The sequence below is a fragment of the Filicampus tigris genome, chromosome 8, assembly GCF_054856515.1.
Source record: "Filicampus tigris isolate MCC_2025a chromosome 8, RoL_Ftig_1.0, whole genome shotgun sequence".
In the NCBI taxonomy this organism is placed as follows: domain Eukaryota; kingdom Metazoa; phylum Chordata; class Actinopteri; order Syngnathiformes; family Syngnathidae; genus Filicampus; species Filicampus tigris.
This window is the reverse complement of record NC_141224.1, coordinates 8,576,872-8,599,384: the sequence shown is the minus strand read 5'-3', so window position 1 is coordinate 8,599,384 and position 22,513 is coordinate 8,576,872. Positions and strand designations below refer to the sequence as shown.

General features: G+C 39.7%; 1 protein-coding gene across 11 annotated transcripts in view; it reads left to right on the top strand.

Annotated features, from left to right (window-relative positions):
• znf385d (zinc finger protein 385D) overlaps positions 1-22,513 on the top strand; it is a 107,491-nt gene that overhangs the window by 15,157 nt on the left and 69,821 nt on the right. For 8 of the 11 annotated variants that reach the window (XM_086039214.1, XM_086039208.1, XM_086039216.1 and 5 more), the window contains exon 2: positions 18,020-18,172. The exons of 1 other annotated variant lie outside the window; for it this stretch is intronic. The gene's annotated coding sequence lies outside the window, so the exon portion shown is untranslated. Of the gene's footprint in view, positions 1-15,121; positions 15,173-18,019; positions 18,173-22,513 lie in introns of those variants that run through there. 2 more of the 11 variants (XM_086039205.1, XM_086039206.1) reach the window with 2 other exon arrangements.

Sequence of the window (22,513 nt, the reverse complement as noted above, 5' to 3'; positions counted from 1 at the left end):
TATATATATATATATATTTATTTATTTATGTGTATATGTGTGTGTATATATATATATATATATATATATATATATATATATATATATATATATATATATATATATATATATATATATATATATATATGTATGTATATTTGAGTGTATACTGTATTTGTTTTTACACTATACAGTATATGCATGTCTGAATTTAATGTTGGGTGCCTTCAGGGTAGTACCACGTTGTTCCACAACATGCTAGGAAACATTATTTATATAGCACCTTCAAAAACATATTTTCTGAAGTTATTTGACAGACAGAAGAGTGCATATAAAACACGATACACTTGTAAGTAATAATACCAAGGCCTCCTTGATGTCAATTGTCATGCTCGTATATTGTATAAAGGCAACAGCAACAGCACCGACACAAAGGATGATTGAGAAACCCACGCAGATATCCGACCCTGTGTCATTTGTCTTCCCCTATGAAAGGTTCGGATTAAGTGTTCATTTAAATGAAGGATAAGTGTTAGTGCAACTGACTGTAGTTGTAGCACACTCAACTATTATTGATTAGGTGAAAATGTTGTACTTGGTCTGGTTTTGAAGATTTTTTTTTTCTCTTAGGTGTCATGTTTTGCAATGAAATTACATCAAATACGTCTTTGAACAACTTTTTCAATACAATATTGTTTTTGCCAAATTAGACTATGAATTGCCCATTATATACTACTCGTAACCTGGAATACCTTAAATACAAATATTTAACTTTAACCTAAAAAAACCCCGCTAAATTCTAAATTCAAATACTAAATTCACAAAAATTAAGCCGTCTGCGTTTGAACACTTCATAGGCTATGTTGTGACTGAGCAAGATTGAATGACTTGACTTAGGACTTGTTTCACCCAAGTAATGACTTGACTCATCTGAAATTTATTGGGGATGCCACTGGACTTGCCTGGTTTGAAACTTGAAGGTTAAGACTTGAGACTTGCTGACTTGTGTGTGACTTACTGCCACCCATTCTGGTATAGAGGGAGAGAAACGGCATCTGCAAAGGGTCGGAGGTGCCCACTGGTAATCAGGAAGTATTCGGGGAAAATGAAAAATAAAAAAAAGCAAGCTCTGCAGATGCAGAGCGAGGAACCCCAAAATATGAGCGAGCATCGGCCTGTGTGCCAACAATGTAAACAAGCTGATTGGTGTTTTGCGACTGGAGCAGCGAGAGTGACAGCTGGACGGGTGGGACGCGACACGCCGCGAAAAGGTCGGCCCGCCGTCCGCCCGCACGTCACTTTGAAATGGAAAAAAAAGCCAAAGAAGGGAACAAGCAAAAGCAAAACCATGTGTGCTGACTTTCCACAGCTTTTCCACTCTCCGCTGATAGTCGCCATTACTGTCAATTAGCCGTTGGAACATGACTAATAACGACACATTATGTAAGCCTCGGCTGGCTCACCACATGGCGGTCCGAGGCGGGACTCTGGTCTTCGTAGTCATTATCAAACAGCAACATTTCTATCCTTTTGTATTTTTTATAACTCTTGTACCGGTATGTCTTCTTGTCCCAACAGAAAGGACATTTGACATACTACAAGGAAAAATTCCGATATTGCCAATTTTCAATTCATCGTTTTTGGTGTGTTTTAACAGTATTCAAACAAATCGGAATTTGGAGTGTGTCTTCGGTGTAGTACCGCATTATGCCACAACATGCAGGGCAGCACTGAGCCTTATGGATAAAATGCAGTCCAAGCAGAAAACATATGGCTGTGAGTTTTGTTGTATGCTCTGTTTGTATGTATTGCTGCTCCATGCGTGTTAAACTGGTAGTTGTTTAAAGGTTTATAATTACCATAACCTCCATGCTCAGTTATCCCATCAATAGCATTTTGCATTGTATGTTATCATCAAGCTAATGGATTTTTGTTGGATGAAAAGAAGGGGGGGAAGTCAACCCAAGCATATTTTTTTCAACAATATGTTCTATGCAGGCCAACTAGTTAAAGCAAGGCAATATGATTAATATGAAATATGAGTTAAGCAGCAAAATCCACCCATTTTTAGCCATCTCAGGAGGCGGCCATTTTGTCACTTCTGTCGACTGAAAATGAGATCACAGTTGCTCAGGGCTCAGGTAACAGCCAATCAGAGCTCGCCTGTTTTCTGAAGCTGAGTCATGATTGGTCGTTATTTGAGCCCTGAGCATCTGTAATGTTATATTTAGTCGACAGAAATGACAAAATGGCCGCCCCCAGAGATAGCTAAAAACGGGGCGATTTTGCTGCTTAAATTATATTCCACAAACACAATATTAATCAGAATGTCGTGTTTCAACTAGTGGGCCTACATAGAACATATTCTTAAGAAAATATGTTTGGGTTGACTTCCTATTTAAATATTGCTGTTTCAATACAATGTTGAATTCTCTTTTGTTTTATGGGTCAGTTTTATGGTAAACTTCAACTGGGAGTAGCACATGTTTATTTATATGGTCTCTCTACTGCATATGGCAGATTTCAACATATCCTTTGATCCCATACTCCTTTTGACGTTCATTTGGAGAGGAGTCAGACAGAGAAAAGATGTGTGAAACAGCAAGAAAATTGAGAACAACAGCAATATTACCAGCTGATACTACTGTATGCGGTGGTATTAGAGGTTCAGAGAAGAGGAAAGAGCGTCAGACAACAATCGCACACATACAGTAACACTTGCTGGTCCTTGGTTCATCATGGGGAGAGACTGACAGAAAAGACAGCAAAAACACATTGAACTACTCATAGTTTGAGAAGGGGCTGACAGACAAAACAACAATAAAGCAATAACACCTCTGGTTAATTAGCTTGTAAGGAGACAGAGAAAACAGAATAAGTTGCAGTAACACAAAAAATAAAAAGACAAAAACAACACCTTTTGGTTTGAGAGCGGACGGGCAGAAAAGACAAGACAGCAAAAAGACAAAAATAGCCACAACAACTTCTTTTGGTTGAAGATGGTGCAGAGAGAGAAAAACGAGACAACCTTTGAGGCGACTGCGTGGTCATGTGGGAAGCGTCGTGTGCGTGATTGCATTTCCCTCTAAAGTGAAATACGTATGTTGTATGTGTATGACTCATGTTGCTTTGGCTCTACTGATTGCTTCTCCTCAGTTCATCCAATGTGTTTACGCTTACAACTTTTCCATCCGTGGCCCTGTTGTCAATGAAGACTTTGTGGCCAGCACTTATTCCATGATGCGCCTGCGTAGGGATTGTTTGCGCTGGGGAACTCGGTTCCTCTTTTGGCTGGTCAGGTGGTCATAAATATGTCGATGTCGTTACTTGTTATTAACAGCAAAGGTTGGCAATGCACTTAGTCTCTGTACTTAAGTAGAAGTACAGGTGTTTGCATTAAAAAAAAAGACTACAATTAGAAGTACTGATTTGAGTATGTCACTTAACTAAAAGTACAGTACAGCACAGACTCTCAAATGTATGTTTGTTTACATGACATTACACTACAAGTCCATGGCAGCAAAGCGATAAGGTGGTAAGACAATGCGAGAGAATGGGATGGGCAAATGTGTGACTGGCTGTTATTTCCGAGGATGCCCGCCCGGCGAGATGATTAAATTGTCAAAACATTTGTCACGGCAGTCAGTGTGGATGAGAAACAGTCAGCAGAGATTGTGTTTCCTCATTTGGATTCTCTGTGCCTGGCCATAGCTCATTACATTATACTTTTTAACCTGTCTGTGTGCATGTGTGTCTGAGTGCACTTCAAGCCGCATTTTATTGTATTAAAAGCGCTTTATAAATAAAGTTTTGGATTCATTTATTGCCAGTAAAACGGGGTAAACCTGACAAGACATAATCAGGCGTAACACAACATGGAAGCGGTCTGTAGTGAGACAGGAACCATATTAATTTATTCACCGGCATCTCACATTTGCCGCCTACAACGCTTCTAAAGCGAAGCCAGGTTTACCTACAACGGCTTACCTGTTTCTAACGCTTAATGCCAAATGTGGTTGTGTCAGAGAGTAATTGTTTGTGAGATCACTTTGGTTTCACTATTCCATACAAACAAATGCAGATGAGAACATCCTATAAATTCCACTTTTGTATTTTGGTCGGAGAAGGAAACGCATCTGAAAATATGTCTACCTTGGCAGAGGTCATAGCATTTTCAATCAATGAATTAACAACTTGGCTTCCGGGCCTGCTGCAGAGAAGCTGACATCTTCAACCTTCAGTTAAGAAGAAGGAAGGACGTCCAACTACAATGTCAGAATTGAACCACGTGAACAAAAGCCCGCAGAGGACAACGTGAGGGGAGGACAAAAGTAGTCAGAGGACCATTGTTCACACCAGGCCGTCCGTCGTTCACAAAAAGTCTTTGTTCACACCAGGTCATTTACCAAGGTGACTGAAATAGTGACTGATAATAGCATACCAATAATAGAACAGTGCTTGATAATGGAGCATCATCCTGATTCACTACCTCACACCGCATGTTTCACGGCGAGAGCATTAAATCTCAAATGCTCACTTTTGACCCGGCATAGTCTCAGGGGGCCAACGTCAAGGTCGACTAGTTGCTGAATGGACACACTCGTCTACAGTGAACCGCCACTATATCGCATTTCATTCTATAGCGCAGATTTTTAAGTGATCACTTTCGACGGGTCTTTACCGCATATACGGGCAAGTCTAAATTTAGATTTGCGTAGTGTACTACCACATTGTGTCACAACATGCCATCTAAAGTCTAAACATGGCTGAGCTGTACTGGAGGAAATGCAGCTTAATTCACAACAAAAAAGACAGAAAGAGAAGGTCCAGAGTTGGGAGGGCTACTTTAATAATGTGCTCTGATGCTAGGCCGCTAGCTCGCTGCTAGCTGTCCCAATAAGCCTTCCAGTAAGTATGCTTCAGTCATTCACCAAAGCCACTAAGGAATACATTTGAAAAAGTGTTGTAATAAGTTGATTTATGCGGTTGTTTATTTATGGTTTGTATTTATCGTGGATTTTCACCTAACAAGGGTTGGTCTGGAATGCATCGCCCGCAATTAACAAAAGTTAACTGTAGTGGTAATGTCTTGACTTGTTGGCTGTTATCTGATTGTTCAGCTGCAGGCCTCGCCGGGATTAACAAATAGCTAAGTCCTGTGTTTCGCAGCGTCGAGCCCCTTGGGAAGAGTCAACCTTTTGATACAGACGAACGGCAGTCTTATGTTGTTTTCTCCCTTTTTGTTTTATGGCAAAGCAGCTTGGCCTCATTCACTTCTTGTTGTTTAGCGATTGTTTTCCTCGCGGCCTCCATTTTATGTCAAAACTCGTAAACGTTGCCGGGTGGTCAACTCGCGCTCCAGCCAGAAGGTTTGGAGAGTAAAAGATGAATCCCCCTCCAGGCCGGACCTTTTACCACTTCAGCTCGGTCATTTTGGATTTAATAGACATCTTTTACTGTGGAAAAAAAAAAAAAGCTCTTTCTCGCGCATCTCGGGTACCTCGATCATATATAACTAAATCTCTAAATAAGTGCTTTGTGGTTAGAAAGTGAACAAACACAATGTAGTCAGGGACATGGTACAAACTATCCATCTCATTTCAAACTTTAGACCTCTCTAAAATGCAGCTCCATTGTTTTGCCTTGGTGGAGGTTAGAACTCTATTGATATGACATATTCTAGGTGATATTTGCGTGGATGGATGGATGAATGGATGGATACATTGTTGGTTAAATGGTGGATGGATGGATGAAAGATGTATTAAGGGAGGGAGCAAAGAAGGGAGAGATGGATGGATGGTAGATTGATGATAAATGGAGGGGAGGAGGGAGGAAGGGATGGATGAAGGTTTGATTAAAGGAAGGCGGGTCAGATGGATTGATGGATGGAGGATGGTGGTGAGAGACTGATGGATGGATGATGTTAGAATAGATGGATGGTGGCGAGTTGGATTAATAGTACATGGCTGGACGGATACGTATTGATGGATGTATGCTTGACTGTATGGACAGATGCATGATGTATGGATTCATGTGTGTGTAGATGAATGGATGGTGGAAAGATGGATGGATGATGGTAGGATTGGTGGATAGATGGATGGATAAGGTAAGAATACATTGATGATCAATTGATGAATAAATGGCTATATGTGCCGTATGGATCTATGTGTGTGTGTATGCATGTGTGTGTGAATCTAATTACTGCTTCCTGACTATTTTACTTGTAGTAGTGTAAATGCTTGTACATCCTGCACCAGGCAGCATTTGAATGAAAATCAATTTGGCCGTCAAATAAATGGTAGAGATGTGGAATGTGGAAAAAGCTGTATTCAATTCAAAGTTAAAAAAGTGTTTGTGTGTGGCCGCGCGCATGTGTGTGTGTTTAGTGAGCTGGCACGCAAACATCATGTTTTACCTTTTACATCTCCAAAGTGACTGAAAAAAAAAAAAAAAAACTTGAGCCAAGGCCAGTGTCTCCTTTTTCATCCTGTTGAAAAGAGCTGTCAGAGAACAGACTTTGATTCACTGCTCCTTGGTCCTTTACTCCTGATCAAAGACAAAAATCGTCAAAGCTCATTTGGTTTGCTCACCGAAGTGATGTTATGTTTGACTTCAGAATGAGCGGGGTTTACTGTACTGTTAAAAACATTGCGGGGGTTCATTTTACGCGATGGCAGAATGGGTAAATGTGACAGGCTGTGATTGCCATGGATGCCTGGTCAGATTTTTAAACTGTCCCAAAATTTGCCATGGCACTCACAGTGTGGACAAGCAACCGAGTTTGCAATAATTATAACAGTACACAACAAAATGTAAGCGTAAGTAGGCTGTAACAAAACTTGGAGGCGGTCTGTAATGGCAGCAGTCAGAAATGTTGGAAAACTGGTATCACAAAAGCTAAATTTCAAACCCAAACTACATACTGGCAATATGACGCATTGCATTCTTTTACAGTCCAACATGGTCACCACGATTTGGAAGGTGGTGTCACGCCCGGCAAGGGAGCTTCATTGGGGTCTGTTCCAAGGCTGCGCGGCATCCTTGCTCATCCGTAGAAAGCCTTGACAAAACGTAAAAAACATGGCAGACTTTGATCAGAACCTGAGGGTCCTGACCCCATCAGAAAGTGACAGGCCGGGAAGGAATGTACTGCTCTCCGTCGTAAACCGTGGAATGAACTGTAATGTACCTTTGAGACTCTGGGACTCAGCAGACGCCTTCCCCCCGCATCCCATCACGGATACCATGACAGACATGAGAAAAATTAGAAACACGCCAGAGATGTTGCGGATCAGAATCGTGGTCGGCCATAGTAAAACAAGGTGCATGCAACTTAACCTGAGCGTACCTAATAGGACGTAATACATTTTGGAGGCTGTCTAGTGAGATGGGGAACTTACCGCCTACATCTCTTCGAAAGATAAACTGTGTTTAATTTATCTACTGCTGTTAATAGCAACATGACATGATTTCTGAAAAATGAAAATCTGTCAAAATACAAAGTTTGGTTGGAAAAGCCACTTCAACCTGCATACAACAATGAAGCGTTTTGGAGAAATTTTGCTTTTTGTGTGTGGGGGTGGGGGAAAGAGACTTTTTGAGGAATGTTTTTGGGTGATATAGCCTTTACAAAATCTGGTCAAAAGACACCTGCAAATTAGAGTAAAATGGTATACCGTCATTATTTCTCAACATTCTCCTTGATTCTTTCGTTTCGTCCTCTACACTGAAAAAATGGTGTGTTGAATTTACTCCATTTTATTTTGTCAAGTGGTTGCACAAAACAAAAGTATCTGGATCCAGATACATTTATTCTATTTATAAAATGTATCTGGATCCAGACATTTAATCTTGTGCAACCACTTGATAAAATGATATTGAGTAAATTCAACAAAAACGTTTTTCAGTGTACTTCGCTGATTGGCTGATAAATTTCAGTTAAAAATATCCACCAATTTTTCCGGTTGGCCCAAATTTCAAGACGTCAACAGGTCAAAATTAGCGTCATGCTTCAAACGCTGACACTTGCTCGAAAACTTGAGTTAACTAGCGCGGATAGAAGATTTTTGATGAGAAAAACAGTGTAAGCAGTATAATAGGTTATGTATGTAAGCAGTCAATTTTTTTTTTTTTTTTGTGAATGTATTTGTTATGGGGGGGGGGGGAATTTTAGAGGCATTTGAAGTGCAAACATATTGTGACCAGCAGTATACATGTGGAAAAAATTGGTAAGACCCCATGATGCACTACATTTGGGGCAAACGAGGCTGCTGCGAAGTAGTATTATGGGAAGTCTGACATGTTTCGAAAGTAGATTAAAGAGACTAGAGAGGGGGGCCCTCAGGTGGTCCTCTGAGAATCTATTCATGACAGCAGCCCTAAAAGCTGTTCGAACCCATTCACCGCTTGATGGCACTCAATATTGCGTTTTGCTGGTGGAGCTCACATTGTGTCCCTCGGGCTGCGTCCGCACTCGGATTAATTCCAACCGCTTGGTGAAAACCTTATTAACGAGGAGCAGATAAGCAAATATCCTCCTACATTTTTTTTCCCCTTGAACCCCCAATAATAATTAGCCGACTAACAAGAAGGACGAGGAGCTGCCGATTCCTGTCCGGCACGTCAAGTCCAACCTGGAAAAACAAACGGTCTGACAAATGGATGTGGAACGCACGCACACACATCTGCACAGTCAGGAAGGGAAAAAGAAAACAAATGAAAAACGCTGAACCAAGCTGTTATTAATTACAAGAAAATGATGATGGGGATGTGGAGTATGATGGGCAAGGCCCAAGCTTTGGAAAGAGACATAAGAGGGGAAGACAAATCAGCTGCGAGCTGAGCCAGTCGGCGGGAATTCCAGGAGTTAAAATCCGAAAATGTAGATGCTGTGAGAGACACACATCCTTGCACACACATGGCAGTACCTTAAAGTGGGATTATCATGCATTCATCCATTGCGCAGCTTGTTTTTCTTAAAGTGTGCTGTGAACCCCCGCTAATAGGTGAAAATCTGTGATGTAAAAACACATGATGAAACACGTTTTTTTCTAGTGTTACCCCGCCAACACACTTAAAACACATTGAAAATGATTAAAACACACTTTAAAAATATCCCTTTGCGTCTGTACTCACTCTATCGCTGTCAAGAACCGAGAGACTATCGTAAAATCACTTTAAAGAAAAAAAAAAAGAGACTCTCACTTGCACAGTTCTTCAAATATGAGGCCAAGTGTTTGCTTCAAGATGTTTATTCATCACTTCATCACTTCAAGAGAAAATTTTAAAACACCAAAACATTCAACCAAACTATATCGTCTCACCAAAGTCTAATAGATTAATGCTAAAATATAATGAGAAACACCATAAAGAAGCTAATAAAAATTAGCATAAATGTTACAGTAACTCTAAACTTTTAACTACTATTTTAATAGACACGGGGCAGCTACATATACAAACAGAGTTTACAACAATACTCACCTACATGATTTCTCTCCTCTGTAGGAGCAATGACTATGACTGAAGCTTAATTAATCCTTCTCTGCCTCTTCTTGTTCTATTGCGTTGCATCTCTTCTAGTCGACTTCATGCTGTGAACTTTTGTTGGATTAGATTAGTGGTTCTCAAATTTTTTACACCGAATGGCAGCGAAAAAAAAAAAAATGACTCTCGAGTACCACCATAATGACCAACATTAAAATAAAATAGTGCAGTCAGTCTACGACTCTACTTGCTCAACAAAAAACAAAGCAGAGGTTTTATTCCTAAAAGGTATATTTCATGTTTTTGAAACAAAATTATAAACATACTTTTCCAAACGATTACATGCAGTTGTATCGTACTGAAAAGTTAAATACACCTGAACCGTACTTAGTAAATGTGTACCATAAATATTATGCGCAGTTTGAACATGTAATTCAGTGATTTGTCCACATACCACTGGAGGAAGTACCACAATTTGCAAATCATTGGATTAGAGGATATGGTTTGAATTTAAGTTTTGGAATTTAGTTTAATTGAATTGTGTTTTGTTTTATATGTCGGTTTTCCTTTAAACCTCCACTGGGAGAGGCAAATAAACAGCTTGAAGCAGGCACGCTTCGACTCTTATTTGGATAACTGTGGGGCCTTAGTCACGGTGGAGGAAATTATGAACAGCTCCAAATAATAGCCATTGTTAAACAGCATAAAACCTACAGCAGTCTGCTAGAACACAAAACATCAGGAAAAGAACGTCTGAACTTAATTTGGGGTTAATTAGAAGCCCTTTAAATGGTGGCAGGTGTGTGCTTTATCATGAGGTTGAATATGACTGGTTAATTCCGAACAGAGCCTCAGTTAATAGGTGGTGCACATTTGTACACCCATATAATTGTGCTTATTGTTTTTTTACCTCCCATGTCGAAAACATTTAAAAAATATCAGTTGACTTGTACAGATTACAGATCACATTAATGGTAGTCAAACTTTTTTTTTATATCACAAAAACCTGGCATTTGAACAGGGGTGTGTAGACTTTTTTTTCTTTTTTTTTTTCAATGTCTACTCTGTGTTCTAGCGGCGTATGTTACAAAAAGAGCAACTAAGAAGACAAAAACAAGTGAGCTCATTGTTGCCGTGCTAGTTTCCAACCCATTACAGCAGATTCGGGTCAGTGAGCTTGACAAACGACTGGCAGTGGCGTGGCGCTGACCCACGGGTCCAGTCAGACCCATTCAGGCCCGGGCGGATAATGTTGCCGGCCGAGTTGTCATTAATTCCTGTTTTTCTATCAATATCTAATTATCTGATCCGTCTGCCAGAGCGCAGCCCCAAGATGAAGCCTGCAATAGAAGTCTTTAAATGGCCAATAAAGCCACCCGGCAGAGATGAAGTCCGTGCTCCAGTGGCCGCATTTGGTTCAGGTCATCATCATCGTCATCAGGTATCTTCCTTGTGGGGTGTTATTAATTTACATTAACTACCTGGTTAGGGAGGTAAAAATGCACTTGTGTAGTGGCATCTCAAATATGTTCCGGTTGTGAATACTTGATATATTTTTCTCATTTTACACAATGCATTTTAATGCATTTTTATTGGTGCACACATTCACAAATATCTTTCCATTAAATGTGCCCATGAAGCATAGAAAACTAAAAGCATGTGATGTTTTTAATCAGCATACATCACATCAGTGGTTGGTAGTAACGGAATACAATTAAATTATTTAAGTGCAAATACTTTGTTGAAATGGAACTGTAAAAGATAAAGAGAATTAAAGAATTGACAATTAAGAAAATTGTATGTACTTGGATTGTGCCTTCCAGGCCTGGTGAGTGACTTTTTTTGTTTTGTATCGCAAGCCAAAACCTGAGTTGCAAATGAGCTTCAGATACGCCGCCAGTCGAGTGGAGTGGACAAAAGTCGCTGATACACTTTAATTGCCGTTAATTGGACGAGACAAACAGTCAAACACACAGATAGGAAATAAAAACGCTTGCGAGGAGCATGGTGAAGACACTAACACTGAACTGACTGTGTGAAAAAATGGCCAACCCAACTGAACCCAGGCTCCTGCTGTCACTCACCAGGCCACGCCCATTAAAGACACATGTCAACATAAGGTGTCATATGTGTGTGTATGATTTTCATCTGAATTAAACTTTGTTGGCGTTTTTAGCCGGGCTGGAACTTATTGATGGCATTTCAATCATTTCAACCCTAAGCCTGGACGTATGATTCTTGTCTTGATTACATTTGAAAAAAACATTTCTTTCGCTACATTGAATTTTATTTAGATTTGTTATGCTTTTTAAACAATACAGTGCTAGTTTTCTTTATTAAAAACATTGAACAAAATCAATAGTGGTTCGAACCCTTTTTCGGCGGTCTGGAATGACTTAATGGCATTCCAAATCATTTTAAAGGGGAAAATTGATTTAAAAGTTAAGTTTGATATGTGGATTTTGCATCCTTCGCAAATGACTCCCCCACTTCCTACTTGTGGGGGGTTTGGGTTATAAACACTTGTTAAATTGATATCACCGATACCACTCACTGCTTTTTACACAGCTTGTTGTAAAAAGCAGCATGAAAAGGCTGCGTTTATCATCTGTGCTCCTTCACGCTCAGATTATTGTGGACGAGATAAGCAACGCTCAGATAACACAGACAATAAAAGTCTGAAGCTGGAAGGGACAAAAATGTTTTGTTATTCCTGTGACGTTCCAATGTTTTCTGCTGTGTTGCAACTCCACATTCCCAATTCTCCACAGGGGGGTTTAAAATATAAATAACGTCCAAATGTCTTATAAACACTTCACATTTCCTCGTTAGGGTCTGAGAATGCAGGGTTTTATAGGGGTCACCGGTGTTGGCTTGGTTGCGAAATTTTCAGAAAATTTAGTCCCCAAAGCGGGTTTCACTTAAGTAACATGACATTTGGTAGATATGTCTATTATGATTAGACCCACAAAAAAAGTCTCAAGAAGCCATGCCAAAAATAGCACAGGAAGTTTGCCTTTTTATTTTAAAGCAGGTATTTGTGCTGGAAATCTGGAAAATTCAGCCCTAAAAAACAGTCATCGTCAACGTCATCTTGAGTAGACACAAAAACAGTCTCCATTTCTGAAAAAAAAAAAAAACCAAAACACAATTTTATTTGTATTTATTTTATTCTTTATTTGAAGTGGTTATTTTAGGGTAATTTTGGCCATTGTCGGGGCTCTTTTTGTTGGAAATGTTTCAAAATGTAGCATTCAAAGTCAATTATCCTCGGCAAGTTAACATTTGGTAAGCACGTGCATAGTGATTACACACAAAAAAATTTGCAAGAAGCCGTTCCCGAAAAGACAGGAAATCTGACATTTTGGTTTAAAGCAACCATTTTGGAGTCATTTCCATGGATTGTTCAAAGTTGAACTACTTAAAAGATTCAGCCCACAACGCCACTTTGAATTAGCACCATGTAATTTGGTAGGCATGTCTATCATGAGCCATGCCAAAAAAAGCACAGGAAATTTGCCAATTTAGTTTGAAGCAGATATTTGGGCTCAGCAGTGCCCCACCCAATATCTGGAAACTTCAGCCCCTGAAGTCAGTTTTACTTGGCAACGTGAAATTTGGTAGGCATGTCATCATGAGTAGACACACAAAACCAGTCTCAAGAAGCCATGACTGAAAAAAAATATGCAGAAGTCTGCCATTTAGATTTGAAGCAGCCATTTTAGTGTAATGTTGGCCATTCTCAGGGGTCCTTGGAATTGTTTAGAAATTCACCCTTCAAAGCCAATTTTACTTGGCAGCATGACATTTGGTAGGCACGTCCATTGTGAGTAGACCCACAATAAATTCTTAAGAAGTCATACTGGAAAAGACACAGGAAGTCTTCCATTTTGGTTTGATACTGTCATGATCCATGTTTTTGTGTAGCTTTTTATTTGGTTTGTTTCATGTTATGTCTTGTTTTCTAGTGGTTCATGCCTTGCCCTGTTAGGTCTTTTGTTTCCACCTGTGCTTGACAACCCGGCCCCTTGTGTCTTCCAATCAGCTCCCTGAGCCATTGTATCTTGTCCAGGTGTTCTACATTGTCTTGTCAGTTGGCTTGTATTTAGTTCCCTGCTTTCTTTCAGCCATGGTCAGTCCAATGTTTATGTTTGCTGTCAGTTATCACGTCTGCAGGTCAAGTCAGGTTATGTTTAGTCTTGTCTTGGTGTTTTTGTTACTTTGAATCCTTTTTTTGGACTTGTTGATTTTGATTTTGTTTCCCTGCGTCCCTGCACTTGGGTCCTTCCCCTCATGACAGATACGGCCTATTTCTGGTCATTTTGGCCATTTGCAGAGGTTCTTCAAAGTCCTTGTTTTGGAACTTGGCCTAGAAAAGTTGTCCGATTGCTACTAAAATTAAACCATGTCTACTCAAGTGAGTTTTTGTCATTGCATGAGAGTGGAACATGGGTGCAACGTTTGATGACTCGCAATAAAAACTTAACAAATTCACCCCCTGTAAAATTACTTTGATTTACCAACATGAAATTTGGTTGACATGTCTATTACGAGTAGACTCAGAAAAAATGTCTGTAGAAGCCATGCCTAAAAAGACTCGGGAAGTCTGCCACTTTGGTTTGAACCAGCCATTTTGGGTCCTTTTGGCCATTTCCAGAAGTCCTTCACTGTCTTTGTCGTGGAATTTATCCAAGAGATTTTCTCCAATTGCTACCAAATCTGAACCACTTGCACAAAGCAGATGGACCACGATAAATTGAGAGAATCTAGAGTTTTTGTATTGCATGTGGGCACAACATGATAGTGAAGTGTGATGAGTCGCCATGAAACAGGAAATTTAAGAGTCAACTCCACAAGGTCAGAGCTTGACTCGTGACTCTTGATGCTTGGATTTTCTTCAAACTTCCTTCTTGCACATTTTTTTTTACTTGACTTTGTGTCACAGTTTGGTTTGAAGCTTTAATCACTATTTGTGGATGACTCACGACTGATGGCGGGCATGCTATTTGTCAAATTTTCCGGGTAGAAGACGTAGTTCAGGATGGCTGAAGAGGAAGCCAGGAGGCTTATTTTCCCAAAGAGAACAAATGAAAGAGCACACAATCCTGCCTTCTCTTATTCCTCGCTGATCAAATTCAAGTCACAAGTGTGAGTTTTATCGACACCAAGCAAAATGACTCCTGCTTCTCTCGTATCTCCGCAGTTCCTTCATCCGCTAAGGATAATTTCTCCTCTATTGATTTGTTCTTTTGCACATTATTTCTCGGGTTGGAGGTGAGAGGGGGGGACTCGAACCGTCTCCAAATGGGAAGATGATTTATTTCTTTAAAGAACAAGAGCAGCAGAATGTTCCACGGGTGGCACTTATTACACCAGGGAGCTTGTAAAGGGAATTTTCTCGGTGTGCTATGATTTGATCATATAGAACATAACACGAGTCATGCTATACTGCGGATTTTGAAGCGACCGTCTTATATATATATATATATTTTTCAATATATTTTTTTAATATACAAGCAAGTCTGAATTGAGAGTTGCGCACATTGAGTGTAGTACCATGTTGTGTCACAACCAGCTTGGCAGCACTGAGGTGTACTGAAAGAGCTGTGTAGTGCAGTGTAGTTAACTGCAAGAAGAAGAGGCAGAGAAGGTCTCGAACTAATCTCCAGTAATAGCCTTTGTCCCCACAGAACAGAGTAAATGTATGAGTGTAAGTACTGTTGTTTGTTCTGTTTGTATGTGTTGCTGCTCCGTGTCCTAAAGTAGCAGTTTTTGAAGGTTTAGAATTACTTTAGCCTCCATGCTAATTTATGATAGCCTGTCTTTGGCATTCCCTAGTGACGTTTTGTTTGTTGAAATTTGATGGTGTGCTTGAAGATTTTGGTTTAATCATGTTTAATTCTATTTTGTTTTAATGTGTCCGTTTTACTATACACTTCCAACTAGTGACAAACGGCTTGAAGCAAGCACATTTTTACCATTATTTGGGGAACAATTTGTTTTCTTTTTGTTTCGTCAAAGTGATGTTATACGATAGTGTAAGGAATTCCTAGGGAAGACCCAGATGGCCTGCAGCCTCGTCAGGAAAAATCATCCACAAACATCATTTTTCCCAGTTCTTGTAATGTTTATAGGTGATGTATCCAAATGAAAATCCAATACACTAAACATGTCTTTGGGTACCAGTAGAACAAATAGGAAGAACATAAACTATGGTAGAGTAGGAACAGCAGCTCTGGGTCGTACCTCGGTCTCTTGCGAGATCAGGAAGTTACGCGACTCCCACCCTTCTGAGATAGGGTTATAAATCAGTACTAGCTCCTTCTTCCTAGGAAGATCTGCCTATTCTAACACCTATGCGTCCCTATGTGATGGCATTATTATTCAGTGACATCGAAGCAGCCAGTCTGTGTGTGTGGGTGTATGTCCTAGCATGTAGTGAAAACTGCAGTATAAGAGCATATCACACTAGTCTCCCATTTCTTGACAGTGGGATTGTGAGAACAGGGACAAAGAAACAGTACTAATTGAAAAGCGAGTTTTAATAAGTGTAAGTGTGTTTTGAGAAGTGAAAATGTGTTTAAAGCCTGTGGGAGGGGCAAAACTTAAAAAAAAAAAAAAAAGGTCTCACGGATTTTAATACAAATAGACCAAGTACACTAAAGGCGGAAAGAAGACATTTACATTTGCACTTGAGCCTGTCGACTCATTGTGATTCTTGTAAAAGTTCAACATTTGCATAAAACAACAAGAATGGTGAGATCAAATAATTGTCTCGATGTTTACCTGATGCGGTTTTGCATCCAAATGTCCATACACACGCACACAAACAGGTGGTTCACCCCCAAAAATAAAACAAAACAAAATAACTAGAAGACTATTTTAGCCAACCAGAAAATTGAAAGTGTAAAAGGTGACTTTAATGTATATGAATGTATAGAAGGAAGGAGATTGAATAAACAAGAAAAAAAAAGAGGCAAACATAAACAACACAAGCGTTGGAAATCTCGACAGATTTCAGGTAAAAAAATGTCTATTGACTTGTCATAAAAAGAAAGTTGGGTTCCGCTGTTGTCAGTTTTCTCCATTGTTGATTAAATGGTTGGCACATTGTTGCACTCCTGAGTGGAGACTTTTGCATTTTGGGTGTTAAACTTGTCCAGGTTGCTCCATATTGGACTTGAGTTAAGAAAATTAATTTATTTGTTTTTTTAGGAAACTGGGTCTTGTCGGGTACACGTCACAGCTAATACCTTGAGCGTTTATGCTAAACAGGGCATGGTGTTGTGTGCTTGTCCCGCTGAGTGTCTTCATGTGTTCCTGCTGGAGTTAAGTGGCTGGAATGTGCTAAACTGGATTCATGCTGCGTTCACAATAGTTGACAGGAAATTACATTTATCTCCCACTTATATCCCCAACTCCCCCGCTAAGTTGCTGGCACGCTGCAGTGATGGACATAACCAATCGCTAATCATAGCAAAGCATCGAACCACAAGGTTCACAGGTTTGGTTTACACTGGGTTCATCTGAAACAGCAAAGCTGATGAGCAGGGTGTTAATTGCATGTTTACAAGGTGGCAAATCCAGTTGCTGAGTGAACTTTTTAGAAGTGGATTTCACATCATTTACAGTCCACTTTGGAATTGTGTTCATTTTAAAAAAGGCGGACAAAAGCCTGTCTTTTCTCATCAATGTGATTTAGACTTTACACCCAATCATCTTTGTCCAAAGACAAGAAAACATAAGAAACAAGCGTTCAACTGTGCATATTTGCTCCGGAATCTTGCGCCTGAATGGGCGTCCGCCCCGAGGACATGTGATAGTTGGACGGTTTCACAGGCGCCGGGTCAGGTCTGATGCTGATGTCATCAAAGCTGAACAAGCTCAGCGTGATTTCCGCCACGTTGCCCAAAGACAAACGCTCGCTCTTCAAAGACAGGAGCAGAAAAGACAAGACACGACAGGACAGCTTCATCCACCTCCTGTGCTGTCACTTCAGCACTGTTCGCTCACAAACACCTCGTAGCCTCTGTTTTTATTTCATCTGTCCACACTCCGGCTCAAACTGCTGCAGTTGTTTTCAGTTACGAGCTGTGCACGCACTAGGTGGTGGCAATTATTCAATAAGGAGGCTTTAAGCTGTTTATTGTCATGTTGTCATGTTTAACCAAACCACATAACCGAAAGTCCGCTTGCTTAATGCTAATACACAATGCAAAACATCAAAACTGGCTAACAAGGCTAGCATTAATGCTGCGGTAGTTATAGCCCTTTAAGCAATGTAGGCCTATATTAGAACACAAAACATGCAGAAACACATGTAGACAGACATTATGATGTTATCTTCAACGCATGATTGCCAAAGTTATTTTTAACTTGTCGTCAATTGCAATAAAAAATACTAACGTGTTTGCTAAAAATGTTAAAACTTTAAATATGTTTTTTATTGTACTGTAGAGTGCTATTTTGTTTATTCAAAAAAGTTGCATTAATAGCCATATCTTAAACATCATCACAAACCGACATTCAAGTCTCTTGTTTTTTCCCCCCCTGTCAGGCAGTACAATATTCCAGACAAATGAGGCGTCTCGCTCCAAAGTATTTCCATCACCAGCAAGACGACGGTGATGAGGTCTCGTGGGGGAACAAGATGGAATTGCGGAGGTCCGCTAATGGATTGTGGAGTGCGATGTCTCCGGAGTGGTGCCAGGTGACTGTTCTCATTTTACCTTTCACCTCCAAATTAATAGTTCCAGCTTGGATACATTTGAAGTTTAACCAAGAAGTATCAAACATAACACAGTGTAATTTTGACTTAAAAATTAATTTCCTTCTCCATCCAAGCTCTGAAAATGCCCTAAATTTGTTCTAGATGCCCTAAAAACTAAAAGAAGAAAAAACACTGCATTTTATTAAAACATAATAAAATAATATGTATACAAATAAACTAGTTTTAAAAAATTTAAGTAATGTAGGCACTGTAGTATTTGTGTGTTGTATGTGTGCCTTTAAAGGGCGTGGCCTAATCAGTGACATCAAGATCTGGAGCCAGAGTTGCTCCTTGTCAGTGTTCTCATTTTGTAATTGTGTCAGATTGTTTTTCCGCATCCCATTCAATACAATGGCAAAGTGCCACTGCCTATAGGCTCAACAAAATGGTGGCAAAGGACTGCTTTTGTCTAAATGAAGTAAGGGCTACATTGAATACTCTGTACATATGGTACATTAGAGGTAAACTAAATATGGTACATGAAATATGATGTAAATATAGTCCATTTGGGGTGCATAGTCATTAAATCTGGTGCAAATAAAGTAGATTAGAGGTACAGTATGTACATTAAATATTAAACATGAGCCATTTGCTGTACATACGCTTGGTGTAAATATCATTCATTAGAGGCATTTAGGACATTGAACATGATGTAAATAATGTACATTGATTCTGCATGCCTTGCTCTGACTGAGAGTGTCACAGATGTGCATTTTCCCATGAGGCTTTGCAATCTGTATGCAAAGGGACACGGGGGAGTGACAAATGAACGAGGCACGGTGATGTCAGCTCCTATTTGTCAGGTGAAGGCTAAGCAGGCCTCCTGTACATCCACCAGGCAGAAAACTCTCGTACCACGCATTACATGATTCATAATCACAGAATGGCAGCACGAAAGGGGGGAAAAAATGAAAGAGGCGTTTCGACGCATTAGCTCGCGCTTGTGCGATAATGGCCAAGGAATGGCGAGGTGGACGAGAGATGATGTTTCTCCGTGTTGCTATAGGTAAGATGGAGCTTGTTCAATCAATAACTACAGTCCCTCACATATTTGCGCTTCACTCACTGGCGGAGCTAGGATTTTTTCCTTGGAGGGACCACGGGGGGCCCCATTTTTTTTTTTTTAAAAACTCCAAAAATTCTTGAGTAAATGCTGATAAAAATTCAGTATATCGCCACTGTCCTGTGAAAAACTTCATTTTCACATTTATGCGATGTCTGTGACGTGGAAACACCATTCACATAAAAATAAGAAAAAAAAAAAAAAAAAATGGACATAAGTGTTTTTCACATGACAGCGAGGATATGTTCCCTACGTGGGGTGGGGGGAAACGTGGAGAAAAAAATCCTGTATCGGAAAATACCAAAAAGTCAATTATCTGGTCTGGCACCTGGGGCGTCCAAGCATATTTAAGGGGGGGTGGGGGTGGGATGTTAGTGCCCCTGCGACCCCCTCTCTATCTCTGCCAGTGGTTTCACTATTGTGAACCTATGGCAAACCCCCATGTTCGTTTTCATTAGCGATCCGGAACATTTGCAACATGCAGTTAGCTCGCGAGCCATGTCTACACCTCAAAAATGCATCTTTCCTTCAATTAGTCCTCTGGCGCGGTTACTTTAGAGTGATGTAAGTATAATTAAAGCTTTCAAAAATGTGATTTAGTTAACACTGTTGTTTTTAGTAATTAAAGTGTTGAAGTGTCTTGAAAATGACACCAGTCCTTAGATGAAAGTGTAATAAAATGAAGCTTTTTATGCAGATGTTCAGCCTTTGTTTTCTCATTACTTCACAGTTTTTGTCTTCCTGGTGCTCTACACATTCAAAAGGGGGTGAAAATAAAAAAAAAATCAGCTTTATTTGCTTTGCCTGTTGAGCTTTAACCAGGCAATATGATTATTTCCACTGGGCGAGCAGCTGTGTTTGTCTAACCAAAACTCCAATCTGTGTTGTAGATATTGCGTCTAGCGTGGGAATGGAAATCAAATCAGGAGGAAAAAAAAAAAGAGAGCTTTATTTACACCCGCATGCTTATTTGGAATGTTTGCTTCACGGTACAAATGACACAGCAGACATTTCGTACATGAAATATATTGTAGAATATGGGAAACAGGAGTGGGATTATTAAATTGAGTTGATTAAAGATGAGGTTAAAAAAAACAACAGAAACGGGTTGTGTATGCAAAATCATCAATTTTGAACAAAGGATTAATAAATTATACAGATATTTATAATTCTTCACACCCCTGTTGAAACGCCAGTTCTTCGTGATATAAAAAGATAAGACTGGGATGTGTCTGTGTTCAGAATGAACCAATCACATTCAAACTCATGTTAAATGGGTGTCAGCACACCTGCCTCAATTTAAAGTGCCTCTGATTAAAATAAAGTTCAGCTGTTCTAATATGCCTTTCCTGACATCTTTTTGTCCCCGGGCCATGCTTTGCCCAGCTGTTGTGTTGTGCGCCAAAATTCGAGATTTGACCCAGCTTCAGATACACTGCCTCTCAACTTGAGTGGAGAAAAAAAATAGAGCAAGTAGAATACTTAATGCCCTCATATGTGGGTAATGAGAGCTATGTTTATATTTACCCCTTTCATGAAGTTACTCTTAAATCGCAGTTAATCTCATGAATTACCCAAACGTTTTAGACTTTTCCAAATTTCCCCATCTTAACCTGCCACTGAAATTTACTGGAAATTTTGGGGGAAATTTTCCACCCCTTTGTCATCCTGGTCTCCACCTGTCCCCTATGGGAAGTATAGTATGATCCAGGTATCCTTCCCAGGGGTCATCTGTAAGTAATTGAGCAGGGTGAAAAGATCCGTCAGGCAGTGAACGGCTTGGTCTGACCTTGGCGGCGGTCACTGCTAAACGGTGGGAGGAGGAGAAAATAGCTCCAGTGGAGCAGGGGGATTTATGTGGGTGACAAGTTCTTTACGAGCATTACGCCAGAGATGATGGCAGTCGGTGGTCCGCGTAAATAACCCAACGCTTACATATTTTATTGACTTTTGATTTATGGTGGAAGCGCCATTGTTGCAGCTGCAAAGCCGGAATTGAATTGGAAAAGGACACAAAATTTCAATCAAAATGGCAGGCAACGTGGGATTCACAGCGTTGGTGATGATGAACACGATGAACATGCGTGACCAATTTCACGTCAGTCAGACAAACTGGTGGCAGAGGTTAATATTGTCGCACTCTCTGGAGGAAGCTAATGAGCGGGTTTGAGGAATCTCCTCTGGGACTCTGAAAACGCATGTTTTCAGCATTTTAGCACTTAACTGTATCAAAGCCCCTCAAACAGATTATTTGGTTGCTGTACTAGTGTTATCAGTAATAACTATTATTAAGAAAATGCACATGTGTCTTGTGCATTCTTGCCCGGGAAAATACGTTCTGTTGCCGCCTAAAAGCTGCTCGTCTACGAGAGGGCTGTGGACGTCTCCACTCAGGTGGATGCTGACGCCCCCCTCGATCAAAAGCTTGTTAGTTGCTAGAATGATAACAATTAAAGCCTCTGCCCCCCAAAACCCACCAACATTTCATCTATTGGGTCAAAATTCATTTCATTTCCGAAAATGAGCGTTTGTATGGTAAAGTTGGTGTTTGCCAGACAAACGTGTGCTTGTTCACAGCGTGAGACACCGGGGGAGCAAATGAGGATGGATTTTTTTTCAGACAGAATGATTTAGCACACTTAAGTTGGACTTGATTTAAAAATCAATCTTTGCTCCAGTAGGACGTCTCTCGTCTCTTTTTTTCTCGCATGGATCAAGTATCAGCATGAAACAAGCAATTTGTTCCTCTTGCTGCTCCTTGGCAAACATTATTTGATTTTCCCCATTATTGACTAGTCTCGCTATCCAACTTTGCTTTGACTTTGAAAAAAAAAAACAGAGCAAAAGCATTTGTTATTGTCATGAAGAAAAAAAAAAGGCTAGTATGGAAAACTGCACAAAACTGATGTGGCAAAAGTTGATTTAGTTGCTGGAATAATAATAATTAAAGTAACTCAAAAGGTGATTTAATAAAGGTAATCAAAGCACTTTAAAATGTAATTTGTGTCTGGAATGATAATAATTACAGCCTATACTACTAAAACTACTACTACTATTAATAATAAAGATAATCATTATTATTATTATTATTATTATTATGAAAAACACCTTTTAAACATGTTTTTATTCATATTTAATTATTATTATTGTCATATATCGAATTACATAATTGCTTAATTAATTTACTCATTCAATTAACCATGTTTTTTTATGTAGTT